Source organism: Euprymna scolopes, chromosome 6, assembly GCF_053919585.1.
Source record: "Euprymna scolopes isolate OS-2025 chromosome 6, ASM5391958v1, whole genome shotgun sequence".
Classification (NCBI taxonomy): Eukaryota; Metazoa; Mollusca; class Cephalopoda; order Sepiida; family Sepiolidae; genus Euprymna; species Euprymna scolopes.
The window spans coordinates 137,166,113-137,182,589 of NC_136487.1; the positions used below are offsets into that span (position 1 = coordinate 137,166,113).

Sequence of the window (16,477 nt, forward strand, 5' to 3'; positions counted from 1 at the left end):
CCACATTAAAAACCGACCTTGGTGTCTAACTCTGCCCTCGTGGAGGGTGGGGAGCAAATAAATTGGGACTCTTTCATTATCGTCTGCTCATCTAAGAAACTTATTCATTGAAGTATGCCTAACCTTTCTGATTTATTTATTTTTTTTTTTCTATGGCAACAAATGAAAATTGACTCTTAATGAAATATAATTTGTATAATTGAGTGGACAGATTTTGATTACGATTTTTCAAACATATGTAATTAGCGGACAGACAATCAAACAGACAGATTCCTGATACAATTCTCTACCTATATAAAAGCCAGGTACAGCCAATGATGGAGTACTGTTGCCACATCTGGGCAGGAGCTACTAGAAACAGTTTATCCTGCCTTGACAGAGTTCAAAATAGACTTTGTAGCTTAGTGGGGGATGCCCTTTTCTCTTCCCTGCAAGCTCTTTTCCACAAAAGAGACGTTGCTAGCCTGTTTCTGCTGTATCGTTATTTTCATGGCAAGTACTCGTCTGAGCTTCAATCTATGATTCCCCTTCCCCAAACTTTCACAAAAAAACACTCGTCTAGCCAAAATCACTATCAATAATTTTCCACACTCTTTATCTGTGCCTAAACTTAAATGTAGATTCTATGAACAAAGCTTCTTTCTTAGAACTGCACTCCTGTGAAACTCTCTTCCATTTTCCTGCTTTCCAGCTGACTACAATTTGATTGTCTTCAAGTCCAATGTAAACAAGTTCTTGATGAAACGTCCCTCTAAGTAATCCAATTTACAAAATTTCCACTACTTATGATTACTACGCTATAATACCATTGACTAATGCATACCCATTAACCCTTATCCTCGAGTGGCCTCCGAGCCTTGATAAGTGGTGATTCCTTTGTAAAAAATAAAAAAATAAAAATATATATATAAGAAGTATAATATAGATGCAACAAATAAGTTTAATCAATTGCAATAAAATTTAATGTTTTGCTGCCCTGTATAGTTTTTAAGTTTTTTCTTACTAGCAATTCAGCCCGGCTTTGCTTGCGCTGTATGTACTGTTTATAACTTGCCATACGTGTGAATACACACACCTTATGTAAGATTTCAAATGTTTAGACCAAAATATGTCTGACTAATTTCGTAGAGACCGCAGAGGTAAATTTTTTTAAAAACTTTGATCCTAATTTTGATCCCTTAATGAAAACCAATTAAAAAGATTTTCCCAAATCTCAGTACTCTTAATGTCAAATCTCGAGTTTCTAGACTGAAAATTGACAGAGTTACTGTGTAAGGAAATGTACGTACGTACATACACACACACACACTCATTTTCACTTTTATAGATATATAGATATAGATTTCAATGCAAGATTTCATTGATACCTGTCTTTCAGATTAGTCAGAATCTCAAAATTTAAAAAGTAAAACACATACCTTTTCTAGCTCTCACCCAGACACAACCATTTCAACTGATGAGGAGAAGCAAGGAAGCAAATAGCAAGTCTGCCAACTACTGCAGACTTTGCAACCTGAAATTAATTCAAAAAGAAAAAAATCCACTCTATAATAAAAAAAAATCATCATTGGGTGTTTTTTTTTTCTTTAGGTCATCAGAAATGATAATAATATTTTATATATGAAAAATTAAATACTGACGTAATTCTATGATTTTATATAAATATTTTAGTAATACTAACAAAAATATCCAATCTCTGGTTGTTTATTTTGGCTAGTATGCCCCTACCCACCCCCAGAAAAAAGAAAAAGTGGATGTTATTATGACCTCAGAACAAATCCTACATTATTCTCCATTCCCCCTAAGAAAACAGGAGGATTGAGCATTGAAGGATAATACATTAGCCTGAAATAATTATAGTAAACTAATTTAATCATTAAAAGATAGTATGCATCAATCATAAAGACTTATTTTCTGTAATGCAAGCTGATTGGTCACACACTGACCAATCAGCTTGCAGGACTTATTGATTAAATCTGTCCCCTGAAGAACTACTTAAGCTTCTTGGGAAATCGTAATCAATCAGCCGAGCAGATCCTGATAGCAATGAGGAAAGAGACTAAATTTCTCCTGACAGACAAAACAGTGCTTCTTTCACCTAGTGTTCGATATCTAGGCCGTGTGTAATGAGAAATAATTTTGACAAGCGCATATATCCGGTGACAAAAAATCCTTTCATTGTTGTCATAAAAGAGGTTTTGTTTTTCCTTTCATATCCCCTGAAGAACTACTTCACCCTCTTTGGGAATCGAAATCAACAGAGAGAACCCTGGAAGCAACAAGAAAAGACATACTTTCTTTCTCTCTCATGTCCCTGCCCATTGGACTCTCCAGAGGATGACTGCTGTAATAATTTGTCTACTGGACGCTTCAGCATTGACAATCTTCACCTAAGGATGACTGCTAGCCGACCTTCGACAACGCAAAGAACTTTCAACTGTTCATTTTCCTCATTTGGACACTGTCTAAATTTTTTCCACTTAAATAAATCGTTTTGTTGTTGTTGTTATAAAAACGGTCTAATCTTTGCTTTCATGTAACGGGTTTTATTACACAAAACTAATATATAAAAGTGCATTTAATTTTTATGCACAAACTACTGTACGCCCAGCAACACAAACGTACCCTGCTCATCGAATGCATGTATACATAAGTTCGCACATACACTCTTTCACTAACAAAAATTACACTAATACCCCCTCCCCCCCACACGCACACATCTTCATGCCTATCCCATTTATACGCAGGTAAACATACGTGGCACCGGCCGAAATGAACTAAATTTCTCCTTACAGACAAAACGATGCTTCTTTCACCTAGTGTTGAATATATAGGCCATGTGTAGCAAGAAATCATTTTGGCAAACGCATATACCTAGCAATAAAAAATCCTTTCGTTATTGTTAAAAAGAGGTTTTGTTTTTCCTTTCATGTGACGGTTTTAGTGACATACTACTTAAATATATAGAACTGTATCGCATTTCTATAAGTATAATGTTGGGTTGGTGCAAAAATAATGTCGTTTATATATATATATATATATATATTGTATTATAAAACTTAAACGAGGAAAGCCCTAGAAAGGCACTTTATCTCCCCCTTGACATTAACTTTATCCAAAAAGAAAACAGCTAACACACATCAGTATATACAAGCCTATAAGGTAAGCTGTTTCTCTCAAATACAACATCTGTTGTTTGCTTGCTTCATAGCGAGTTTCTACTACTGTTCCGGTAGTAATTTTTATCTTCTAGAAACATGGCCAGTTCGTTGACTTTCAGGAATAAACTGAATGGCGACTGGGAATAGACCAGTGACACCTGGAAAGACAGGAGACATTGGGAAAGACCAAATGAACTCATCGGGCCAGCAACCCAGAGTTCTTATAACATAAGCTACAGACACAGACAAAGAAAAACGCTATCAAGATTCACCGAAATGGAGGGAGGATGATGGATCCTAAAGAAACAAATGGAATATGACTCAGCCATACCAACGGATTATGATTAAAGAACATACGGAATTCCCATGTGTTTATGGGCGAAAATTCAACTCCCAAAAAGGAATGAAGATTCACCAAAACAAAAAGGGGTGTGCCAGTCATCCAGTGACTCATATGCAGTGCTCTGATACCTCAGATAAGACGTCGGAACACCAAGGCTATAATGCAACCCACAGTGCCGAGGATATCCAAGCAATTGGACCAGTGGGTGAGTTGAAACTCCACAGAATCAAATTTCCACCGGGGGACAATTCAGAAGAATGGTGTATGTTTAATCATATCATTAGCAATGCATTACATAAAGAACTGGATAGAAAGGAGTATGATCAACGGTTAGAAGAGAGCGGTAATATTATATACCGCATTTGCATTGCATTATATGGTGAGAAAGTGAAATCAACTACCCCCCCCCCGTCAAGAAAAATAGATGACAGTGGGAGATGGCAGATCTTAGGAATAAGAAAAGACATCTGAAACGACAACTCCGCGTTTCAAATCCTTTTGAAAAAGTGGGTTTATTAAAGATCTGGAAAGATCTCAAAGATAGACATAGCGCTCTTAGCAAGGCGGAATGCATCAGGAAAAAACGACTGAAGTGGAGAAAAGAGCGCAAACGGTTCATTCAAGGATATATAAATATGCCCAAAATCTATTTGAACAACTAAAATCAGGAGTACTAAAAACGGAACAACATGTCTTAGAAACCCATCTAAGACACACATACTCAGACCACAACCGGCACATCCCACTGGAAGAAAATAGGAAATTGATATGGCCAGAAATTCCTCAAAAAAAGTTCAATATGAACATAATGACGTATGAAGAGGTAAAACGTGTTGCCTTCAAAGCTAGAAATAAATCTGCACCAGGCCCGAATAGAACCCCCTTCTTACTTTACAAGAGATGCCAAAAAGTACTTAAATGGCTCTATATTAACGAAGTTGGCATGGAAAACCCGTCATGTCAGTAACCAGTGGATGAAAGCAGACGGTGTGTACATACCTAAGAAGCAAAACGCAGAAGTTATAAATCAATTTCGGCCAATCTCACTTCTTAACGTAGAAGGAAAATATTTTTCACAGTAATGGCTTCAAGAATAACGAAATACCTACCATCAAACAAATATATCGATATTTCCGTGCAAAAAGGTGGAATCCCTGGAATAGCAGGTTGTCTGGAACATGGAAGTATGATATGGGAGGTTATCCAAAGAACGAAAATAAAAAAGACTGACTTGGACGTCATTTGGCTCGATTTGGCTAATGCATATGGACCAGTGCCCCATCAAATAATTCAACTATCCCTTCTAATGCACCACATCCCAGAGGGAATACGCAAGATGATTGCAAAGTATTTTGATGGGTTTTTACATGCGGTTTACCACAAATAACTACACAACAAACTGGATCAGACTCGAGGTGGGAATTGCAATGGGATGTACAGTATCGCCTATACTTTTGTTTTAGCGATGCAAGTAATTCTCAAAGCAGCAGGAAACAATGTAAGCCCTACTAAATTAAGCAAAGAATGCGAAATGTCACCATTAAAGGCTTACATAGACGATACCACGATCCTCACATCAAAAGAAGCTGACACCCACAAGTTACTCAACATTATCGATGAAATGATGGTTTGGTCTAGAATGACTTTCAAGCCTAAGAAGTCCAGAAGCCTCTCTCTTAGAAAAGGAAAAGTGCATGAAGATATCTGTTTTTCAGTGGGTGGTCAGAAAATTCTTACTGTCTCAGAAGAACCGATAAAAAGCCTGGGAAGATGGTATGATAACACCTTGAAAGACTTCAATCAGGTTAAAGTGACAATAAAAACCGTCGACGAGAGTCTAAAGACGATCGGGCACTGTCCACTTCAAGGTAAATACAAGGTATGGTGTCTTCAACACATACTCATCCCAATTCTTTTTTGGCCTCTTCTCATATATGAAGTAACTATGAGTACGGTTGATGCCATCGAAGCGAAAATCAACAGATATCCGAGGAAATGGTTCAGTTTGCCTCGAGGATTATCAAATGTAGCTCTATATAGCAAACAATCAAAACTAAAATTACCGTTCAATATTGCAGAGAAGTTCAAAGCAGGGAAAGTCATATTCCAGATGACATTGGGCAATTCCAACGACACTGTTGTAAAGACAGCACAACCCTCTCTTAAAACATGAAGGAAATGGAAAGTCCGAGATGCTATAAATGAGGCAAAAGAAAACCTAGCCTTCAAAGAAGTCATTGGGCTCACTCAGACAGGGAAATCTGGACTGGGAATGACCAGCATTCAAAGATGGTCTCCGGCTACAACCAAAGAGCGCCAAGATCTGGTCATCCAGGAAATAAGGAGCAAGGAGGAAAGCAAAAGGCTCGTAAAAGCCATTCAACAGTCACAGCAAGGACAATGGACAAACTGGGAAGAAGCTATGCAAAGATCCATTACGTGGAATGACATCTGGCAAATGTCGCCGCTAAGGTTGAGTTTCATAATACGCTCAACTTACGACATGCTTCCATCAAGGACTAACTTTGCCAAATGGAAGAAAGGAGGATGTTCCAACCTGTCCTTAATGCAAAGAAACACCTCAGACTATGGAACATATTCTTAGTTCCTGCAGAGTGGCCCTTGCTAATGGGCGATATACGTGGCGACACAACAGGGTATGAGAAGAACTGACCACAACAATAAATAATCATATGAAGCCCGAAGCAGCTAACATAAGCCACAAGTTTTTTGCTGAGGAAGGAAAAATGTGGATTGGATCAAAACGTATAACTAGCCCATTGCTAGTACAGAGCCAAAATATTCTTGGAATCAATGATGATTGGATAGTCGCCGCAGATCTCCCTGGCTGGCAAAGTAATTATCCAAAAATTATAAAAGGAAAGGGTCAACGGCTAGACATTGTTCTCTCGTCAATAACAAGGAAAAAATTCATCTTGATTGAATTGACAGTACCTTATGAGAGCCGGGTAGAGAAGCAACACCAATACAAAATGGAGAAATATGAATACCTAAAAAGAGTTGAATCGTGAAGGTTACGTTACAATTCTTCGAGCTGTTGAGATTGGAGCAAGAGGATTCATTTCAGGCTATTTATATCAACTTTTAGGACAGCTTGGAATTAAAGGCCGAAAAAGAAGCGCAGCTAATAAACGTCTAACAGAAATTACTGAACAATGTGCTATCTGGCTCTGGGTTAAAAGAAATACCGAATGGTAATATGTGTCCACAGTGCAGAATTATTTATTCATTTATTTAATGATTTTCATTTTCTTTGCTTTTGTTTAATTATTTTTACAATTTTTAGTTATTTATTTTCTTTCTTTTCTTTTTGTTTCTTTCTTTCGATATGAGCGCGTCTTAACTTAACGGACTTGATAGATGCAGCATTTAAATTTAAACGTCAAACGCACAAATCGTTGCTCGTTACATGAAACGCGAATCATTAAACATTTTTACTGCATTGAACAGTTCATTCAAATGCGATTCAGATAAGCCTCGCATCAACGAAAGTGGCCGATGCGAGAAAGCCGTAACAAGGAAAATACTCACCTAGATTGGATTTACAATACCTTATAACAGCCGGGTAGAAAACAACATTAGTACGAGAAACATGAAATCAAAAAAAAAAAAAAAAAAAGAGAGAGAGAGAGAGAGAGAGAGAGAGAGAGAGAGAGAGCTGATGTTACAATCTAGGCGAAAAGGAATACTGCATGATATGTTCGCAAGATTCTACAGTGTAGTTATTACTGTAAGTAGATTTATCTTTTTTTATATGTGTTTATGTATGCATATATATATTTTTAGCCAAGATCAAAGCGTAGTATCTGTTCCGGCAGATACTGCAAGCTATGACTAGCAAAGACCAGATGTGGGGGCAACCCCACATGCCTGACCTTTAACCAGCTCCCATTTCCCACCTCTCGGGAGCTGGTCCCCTTTTCCCCTTACCCCTCCCTTCACTCCTCACATTAAAAATCGGCCTTGTGCCTAATTTGCTCGGTGGGGGAGCAAATAAATACCATCTGTTCTTCAGATGCTGCACTTCCATTTCTTGTTCTCTTTCGGTGGAGGAGCAGTCCTTCACGACTGAGACAATTTTTTATTTCTGTACCTTTTCTCCACGTTAAAAAACGACCCTGGTGTCTAACTCTGTCCCGTGGGGAGGCATAGTAAATAGGTATATATATATGTTTGGTTATTTTTATTATTGTTTATTATTATTGATATTATCATTATTTTCTTCGATATGTGCGCGTCCTAACAAATATGTCAGACGTAGCCTTTCAACATTGAATGACATGCACAAAGCCGTTGCTCGTAATTATCAAGCGTCTTTTCTTTTAATGGTATTGAGCGGATAATTGGGTCTGACATCAGTGAGGGGAGGGGGCCGATATGGGGACAAGTCGTCGAGAGGAAGGCCCTGAAATGGTGCGTATTCTCTCCTGATGACCCAATATTATCTATAAGACGAAATACCCCCCAACATGATTATATAAAGTTTTAAATGATATGCTATGAAATACTCCCCAAAAAGCACCATCCTATAAACTTAGACGAGGAAAGCCCTAGAAAGATGCTTTATCTCTCTCTTGACATTAACTTTATCCGAAAAGAAAACAGCTAATAAACATCAGTATATACAAGCCTATAAGGTAAGCTGTTTCTCTCAAATACAACATCTTCTGTCGTTCGCTTGCTTCATAGCTAGTTTCTACTACTGTTCCGGTAGTAATTTTTATTCTCTCTCTCTCTCTCTCTCTCTCTCTCTCTCTCTCTCTCTCTCTCTCTCATATATATATATATATATATATATATATATATATATATATATATATATATATATATATATAGTTAAATGTCAAAAAACGATATTATTTTTGCACCAACCTAATAGTACCATTAATAATAATAAGTAATAGGATAGGTTTGGTTTCAGACAGGCAGACTCCGAATCTCCATTAGAATAGATATTATTCAATTCTCTCCCACTGCAAGAACTTAGACACCAGGATCGGAACGAGGAGGAGTACTCTGACCTGCAAAAAAAAAGTGTGGGCAACCCTGGTGGCATTCCCCGATGAAGGTGCCTCAATAAACTAACCCCTTCTCAAATAGAAAAGGCAAGGCCTGGGAGGGTAAACCTCCTAGAACTGCACAGAAGTTAACTACCGCAAAATCAACAGGGACCGTATCATTACAGGAATGGTCTAATCGCTGTTGATTTTAGGGGCCAAGGATAAACATCCCTAGCCATTGTGCAAGCAAACACTGGCGAAGCATATTTTATTTTTCCATCAATTTTTATGGTACTACTTAAAATGATTCAATAACATTTTTAAACATTACGTTTCTGAATTTTTTAGATAAGGATTATTAGTATTATTTGCATCCTTCAGACTAATGTTCTCATCTTAAGTGTCATTTTCACAACGTTTTGGTCGATGTAACCTTTGACCTTCTTCAGGTGTATCTTGTTGAACTCACAAATCTTTCTGTCAAACTCTGAAATCTGCATGGAATTTCTAACAGAACGCTTTATTTAATCCACAAGGATGGTAGGTTCTCGTTCTGTTGGATATGACTGAGTAGAATTCCTTGCAAGGGCCCGTGGTGAAACGGATAAAGTACTCGGTAAAATTCAGTTGTACAGTTACATTCTTCTGGTGGTTGAAGGTTCAATCCTTAGTGCAGGTAACACTCAAAATTACAATAACTTTTTACTTAAACAAATATTTCAAATTCCAACTTTTTATCAATTAAAATTCTTGATGAGCATGGAGGATACAAATTATCAGTTTGACTGCGCCACCCCCCCACGCATACACCCAAACAAAGACCCATGGGCAGAAAACCATAAAAAAGTTAATGTCTAAAATTAAAAAGATCCTAAACTTCTGACTGACGAACAATATGGATTTAGACAAGCCCGTTCCACAGCAGGCATCCTCACTGTAATCTCTGAATGTATATACCATTCACTGGACAAAGCGGAGGAGGGCAGAGCGGTAGCTCTAGATATACCTAAGGCTTTTGACAGGGTATGGCATAAGGGTTTCCTCAGGAAAATTAAATCATACGGTATCACTGGTAGAATACTTAACATAATTAAATCCTTCTTAGATAAGAGAAAAATCCAGGTTGTCCTCGACGGTCGTACATCTAAACAGTGTGATATAAATGCAGGAGTGCCTCAGGGGTCTATCAGTGGACCTCTATTGTTCCTAATATTTATTAATGACCTCCCCGACAAAATTGCCTCTGAGATGGGTATATATGCTGATGACACCACACTCTATAACAGACATGACAGGAAAACAAATGAACACATAACTAAAGAAATGGCAGAAACACTAGAAGATGACCTCCAATCTGTAGTAGAATGGGGACAAAAATGGATGGTCACATTCAATGCTGCCAAGACTAAACTGGTTTCCTTCAATAATTACAAGAAACCTTCTCTGCCACCTATAGCAATGGCCAGTGACTCCCTGTCTGAGAGTACATCTTCCAAACTGCTTGGCCTAACGTTTACAGGAAACATGAGTTGGAACAATTATATTGAAAACTTTGCCAGGGCCGCTGCGAAGAAGGTAGGCTCTCTCTACTGTGCTAGAAAACTACTGACACCTGAAAGTATCCTGTACCTCTATAAGACCACCATTCGCCCATGTATAGAGTATTGTTGTCACATTTGGGCTGGTGCATTTGCTTCTAGTCTCTCGCTCCTAGACAAGGTTCAAAAGAGAATCGCAAACCTGATAGGCCCTGAACTGGCATCTAAGCTTCAGCCTCTGTCCCATAGACGAAACGTTGCATCCCTCTGCCTGTTCTACAAGTATTTTAATGGTGAATGCTCTGACGAACTGCAGACACTTGTGCCCCCACGATGTAGACACCCTCGACAAACCCGACAGTCAGCTAAATCCCACCTCCACACAGTAGAGATCCCTAGATGTAGAAGATCTTTCTACTCCAATAGTTTCTTTCCCAGAACCGCTAGACTCTGGAATTCTATTCCAGGTCCCTGCTTCCCCAACTGTACTGACATGCAGAAGTTCAAGTGTAACGTGAACCAACATCTTGCTGCCCAAATCCCAACATAGTGCCCCAGTAGTTGCTGCCCCTGATCGTAGCCCCCTACACCAAAGTGGGAATGTGCCTTGTTTGGGGTGAAAATGTAATAAAAAAAAAATTTAAAAATTAAAAAAAATATATATTTTTATGGCATACCTATGAGTTGGAGAATTTTTTTGTGCCCACCACCACCTCATCTGTTTTTTTTTGTCTGTTTTTTTTTTTGGGGGGGGGGGGTGAGGGGGGGGGGAGGATTTGGGTTTTGGTTCGGTTTTTGAGGAAAATGTTTGGACACTGTGTTAAAATAGTGATTTATTATGCAAGAATTTATTAAATATCAACAACTATTCTTCAATCTGGTTTCGTTTTGTTTTGTTTTATGGCATATCAAGTCATTTTGATAAAAAGTTTTTATATAAGAAAAAATCTAAATTTATAGCCTGCAAAACAATACAAAGGTGCAACGGATAGACTTAAACTGACGCAACTTAAGATATAGAGTAGAATGATAAAATTATCACCATAAAAGACGACATGATTCCATTTCCGTTTGATGAAAACGGTTTTCTTTTTTTTCGTTGCAGACCATCTACTAGTTGGCCAGCAGTGTACAAATTCCAAGAGCGATAGTCACCTTCTATCATATCTGAAAGTGAAACAATGTTCAACGAATGAGATTGGAGATGCAACATTGTACAACGCATGCTCTCTACCGATTCAAGTTCTGACAACAGGACCATTGCCAGCCCTCTCAAAATGTGTTGCTGGATTGCCACAAATAATAGGGATGCACCCAAAGTGATGAAAACAAAGTTTCCGGCCACCGCTATGATCTTTGGTTTGATTGCAAGTGAGGGCCACATCATTTAACCTCACATCTTCGAAGTCAGCTTGAAAGTCAACACCAAAGTGTACCTGGATGAGCTGAAGAGTGTAGTGATCCCTTAGTGCAATCAGGTGGCTGTTGGCAGACCTTGTGTGTGGCAGCAAGACTCAGCGCCGGCTCACGAGTCCAAGTTATTTTAAATTATATATCATCAGAACAAAATATCGCTGATGTATTCAGGAAACCTGAAACAAGAATAAAGTTAAAGCGTTTTGCTTCAAAATTTGTTGGAGGATTCCACTTTGAATAATTTTTCCACGGGACCGTTCAAGTCACAATGTAACAGTGACAGGATTTTCTTGGCCTTCTTGTCTGGTATCTTGTTTTGATAGTTTGTCATTTTTCCCTGCATACAAATGTTGCAGTTAAAGTTTTTTGATGTTTTTATTTTCATTCCATCAACTACAGTCGGCAACTTTTTGATATCAGGAATATTGCAGTGTCCAAGAATTTTATGCCATGTCTGTAAATCATGGCAGGCGTTTTTGATTGGTCTACGCTATTTAAATAATATAGTCTTTCATTTTCTTTAATGTTGAATACAGTTCTATTCGGGTACACCAGTTTTGATTTATTGGGGCTAAAGTTTATATGTGCACCTTGTTTAATGGCAGCTTGTATAGAAAATATATTTTGTTTAAATTTTGGGATTAGAAGAGCGTTTTCTAGAATACAGAAACAGTTCACCTTTGTTGTTCCTTAGCGAGATTTTAGCATCACCGCTTTTCAAAACGATATCATTTACTCTACTGCCGTCAGCAAGTTCTACAAAATGATTTTGAGGCTTAAATTTGGGATCAAAATTGATAAAATCAGATTCCTTTGTCATCACATGTGCCGTTGCACCAGTATCGACAAGAAAATTACTATTGTTTGTTGAAGCATTAAACGTAAATGAAAATAAGTATGTATGTTCACTAACAGAACTCTCCACCTTTTTTATGGAGTCGCCCTTGAAAGTTCGGTATCTACATTGGAAACTCTTGTGATTAGGTCGGCCACAAATATAGCAAATAATTTGTGTACTTTTCTTAGGAGAAAAATTGTTTTTGGCAAAGTTGCGGTTTTTATTCCCGGCATGGGTATAATTTGATTTTGGTGTTTTTATGTGTGCATTTTTAAATTTCATATTTGTAAATTCGTTTTTTTTCTGTGATCATTTTTTCAGTTTCCTCATAACTTCTCAGTGCCACCTTGAATTGACTAAAAGCCATGGGTTTTTCTTTCTGGGTTATCACGGTGGTAAATGGCTTGAAATCACTCATTAATATCTTGAGGACCATGGAAATTAACATAACTTCACCAGATATTTCTAAAGAATTTGCAGTAGTTCGGCTCTTATAATATAATCTGTAATGGTTTTGGCTTCCATTCATTTTAGAGAGGTCAGTTCAGTATATAAAGAAATAATTTTGGGTTTTCCTTTCGATAAATAATGCTCTCTCATCATCCAGGGCTTCTCTCATTACCAGTGATATACTTCGGTCATCTAAGCACTGTATTAATTCCGCAAAGACAGTTGCGTTCTTGTAGCAAAATGTAGTAGGCAAAAAATCAGAAACAAAGATAGGAAATGGTCAGTTTCGCCCTGCACCGCCCACCTCTAGAAGAGAGGGATTTCTTGGCTGTAATGACCGTAGAGAAATAAGAAGAAGGAGACAAAAACATACAAAAAAAAAGGCAGAAAAAAACTCGCTTCTCGCAGATACGTGGTTCATTACAAAGAACAATCCAACCGCCAGAACCACCTACACACAATCTGCAGGACACTGACTGACTGCTTTCCAGCATTCTGCCTTTATAGCGGCCAGGAATTACATATTTGCATAATCGAGAGCAAACGTCATTCTGCAAGAATTGCATGGGGTCAACGCCAATAAAAACCCATGGACGCCATCTTGGAACTCTCTTCCGCTCAGCCCGCAATACAGATGTATCCGAGGTAAGCTCTTTATTTCCCCTCATTTCGGTTATTGCTAATTCTGCTACAGTTCTTTTCAATGAAGTCGGAGTCATTTCTGTTTTCAGGTTTTGTTTGAAGTACTTTGTGTAGCTTTTGAATTCGTAGATATCCTAGAAATTTCATTTGCCACAATTCGAATTTTGATTCGGATTCATTGAAATAAAGACGCACATTGAGTCCATAACCTCTAGAAGTGTAAGCCATGTTTAGTTTAAGAACAGTTTCAGATGGTTAGTTGTTCTACACAAGTCGTTGAGGTGACTGGTTTGCAGTAGACAGAACAGTTTCCGATGGTTAGTTATTCTACATAAGTCCTGGAGGTGACTGGTTCGCAGAAGACAGTTCTCGAGTTGGAATCCACAGAGCAAAAGATTCTTACCATGTTGACACAAAGAAAACATGTGAAATTGCTACAGAAAGGTTTAATATTTATGGAGCAATTCTGGTTTCTGATTGGTTGGTAGCAGAACATGAATTAATTCAATTCGTCAGTTCCTAGCAGCATCGTTTATAAATAGAATCTTCCGACTGTGCGGGATCTTACCCCATTACGAAATATTGCAACAGACCCAGGCTTGGATTCAGAAAGAGTGCTATGACTTTGTACCTTTCTCTCACTGGCCCTCCCTCCTCCCCCAACCTGAACCTACTGAACTACATCATTTGGTCATACGTTGAGAACATCACCCACAACCTTCTACAACACCAAAGCCAGCCTGATCGCCATTGATTGAGGCTGAAACCAGCTACATTGAATAGATGTCAGCTCTACTACATAATCAAGTTACCTAAATTGATTTTTTCAATAAAAGTTTTAAAATAAAACTGTAATGTTGTTTTCTTTAGGGCGGCAACTTTATTGTTCCACCCTGTATAATTTTTATTGATCCAATTCATATATATATATATATATATATATATATATATATATATATATATATATATATATATATATATATATATATATATACTAGCAAAAGTACCCGTCGTTGACTGGGTTCAAAAACAGCCTACAGAAAATGGACTCTGATTTATTAAAGTATGATAGGTTATGAAAGGGAAGGATTGTAAAGAGATCAAAACCAAAGCAAAATATGATGAAAGTAAAAATAAAATAGATAAACCCCATAATTTATTATACCATACCTGTTCACACTGAAACACTTATCATAATATTCTGTGGATCTATATTAAAAAACCTTGTTAAACTTTGTGACATATTTCCATTCTATGGAGGTCAGGTGCGAACGAACACCCCATAATTTTATTATACCGTATTTCTTCAAACTGAAACATAATTATCAAAGTAAACTTACGCAGATAGATATGAAAAGTCTTTATTAAAGTTTGCGCCTATTTCCATTCTATGGTGGCCAGGCGCGAACGCAGACACCACAATTTTATTATACCATCCATATTTAAGTTAAAACATACTTATCAAAGTATTCTTATGTACATCTATATCAAAAACACTTGTAAACGTTTTTTTTTAATTTTTTAATTTTTTATTTCCATACTTTGTGGACCAGGCGTGAACACAGACCCCACAATTTTAATGAACCACCGTTCTGCAGGATCATAGGATGTTCTTACTTGCATCAGACAGTCAGGTAGTATGTCTGTGATGCTATATTTCGGGATGTCTTCCTTTCGTCAGGCATGTGCTCATGTTCCAAATGTGCATGGCAGGTTTTATTGTAGATGGAGCAGGTTCGCAGAAATTGGAAATTAATTTATCTGTTTCAGATGCATAATTTATTAATATTAGACGTGTGTTGTTACTCAGTATTATTGGCAGTTTTTTTATACTTGAAGTTCTTTATATCTTCAAATATTTGTTCATGGTATTTAGTTTGCTTGTTTTATAAAGAAAAACTTGTATTCGATTTTGACTCTGCAGAACATGATCGAGTTTAGCAAAAGAAAAGGAAAAAAGCAATAACATCAATGTTTGGTGCATATTAGATCAGGAGGCCAGTATCTTCAGATAGCCTGATCTTGTAGCACCAACAGCAATAGCAGTAGCAGCAGCAGCAGTAGTAGTAGTAGTCTTTAGAGCTTCAAATGTTTATTCATAGTGCTTAGATTGGTTGTTTTGTTCTTGAAAATTGTTGTTTTTATTTTTGGCTTCAAACAGACAGATATCAAACCTGTATTAGTAATAGCTATCTAGATAAATAGCGAGTGTGAGCGCTAGCAAAGCATATTTTATTATTTTTCCGCCATTTTTGATGCTAGGTCTACACTAGTACTTAAAATAAGTTACTGATATTTTATTAGAACAAATATTTCAAATTCCAAATTTCTATCAATAGAAAGGCTTTATGAGCATGGACGACCTAAAATTATCTAACCCTAACCCTAACCCCAACCCTCACCTTCCTAGAAGAGATCCATGGTCAGAAAACCATAAAAAAAGCTACCATGTCCGAAATTTCAAGAAAATATTTATATTTTTATGGCACATCTATTTACTCGAGAATTTCCCCATTTCCCCTTTCTGCCCCAACCCCTGCCACCAAGCTTGAAAAAAAAAATGCTAACGATTACATGTTTCACTACGTCGTCGCCAAGAAGTGGAGTCTCATTTTACGTTAAATTTTTATAGGAAAGTGATCGTTCATGCTAAAATGTTAAATTTTAATTATAAAAAAGAAAATTCCTTCTTTTATATTATCTTTAAAGACCATTGAAACATATTAGCCCCCCCCCCCCAAAGTAGATTTTGAATTCTTTTTCGGAGGTAAACTATGCTAGGTTAGGTCATAAAAAAATCAATTACTTTTTTTAAATATGTAAATTGATAAACTATTTTTTTTTAGATTAGAAAAACATATTTGCTTTGTTTTTTTTGTTTGAAAACAATTCCACTTTGCCATGAAAAATACAAATAAAATAGTCGTAAATAAATAATTTTGGACACAAAAAACATAGCTTTGTTTTTAAAATCAAGTTCTAGTTTTAATCAAGCACAATTTGAGTAAATAAAATATTTTTGTAAAAATATGTAGGTGCACCTGAACAATCGGCATCCCTCTTACAAT

General features: G+C 37.1%; 1 long non-coding RNA gene across 2 annotated transcripts in view; it reads left to right on the plus strand.

The window, feature by feature from the left end:
• The first annotated feature begins 6,563 nt into the window (after positions 1 to 6,563).
• Positions 6,564 to 16,477, plus strand: part of LOC145277980 (uncharacterized) — a 57,533-nt gene continuing 47,619 nt past the window's right edge. Inside the window, exon 1 of one of the 2 annotated variants that reach the window (XR_013868268.1) lies at positions 6,564 to 7,255. This is a non-coding gene — a long non-coding RNA (uncharacterized LOC145277980). Of the gene's footprint in view, positions 7,256 to 11,062; positions 13,413 to 16,477 lie in introns of those variants that run through there. The other variant, XR_013868267.1, reaches the window with a different exon arrangement.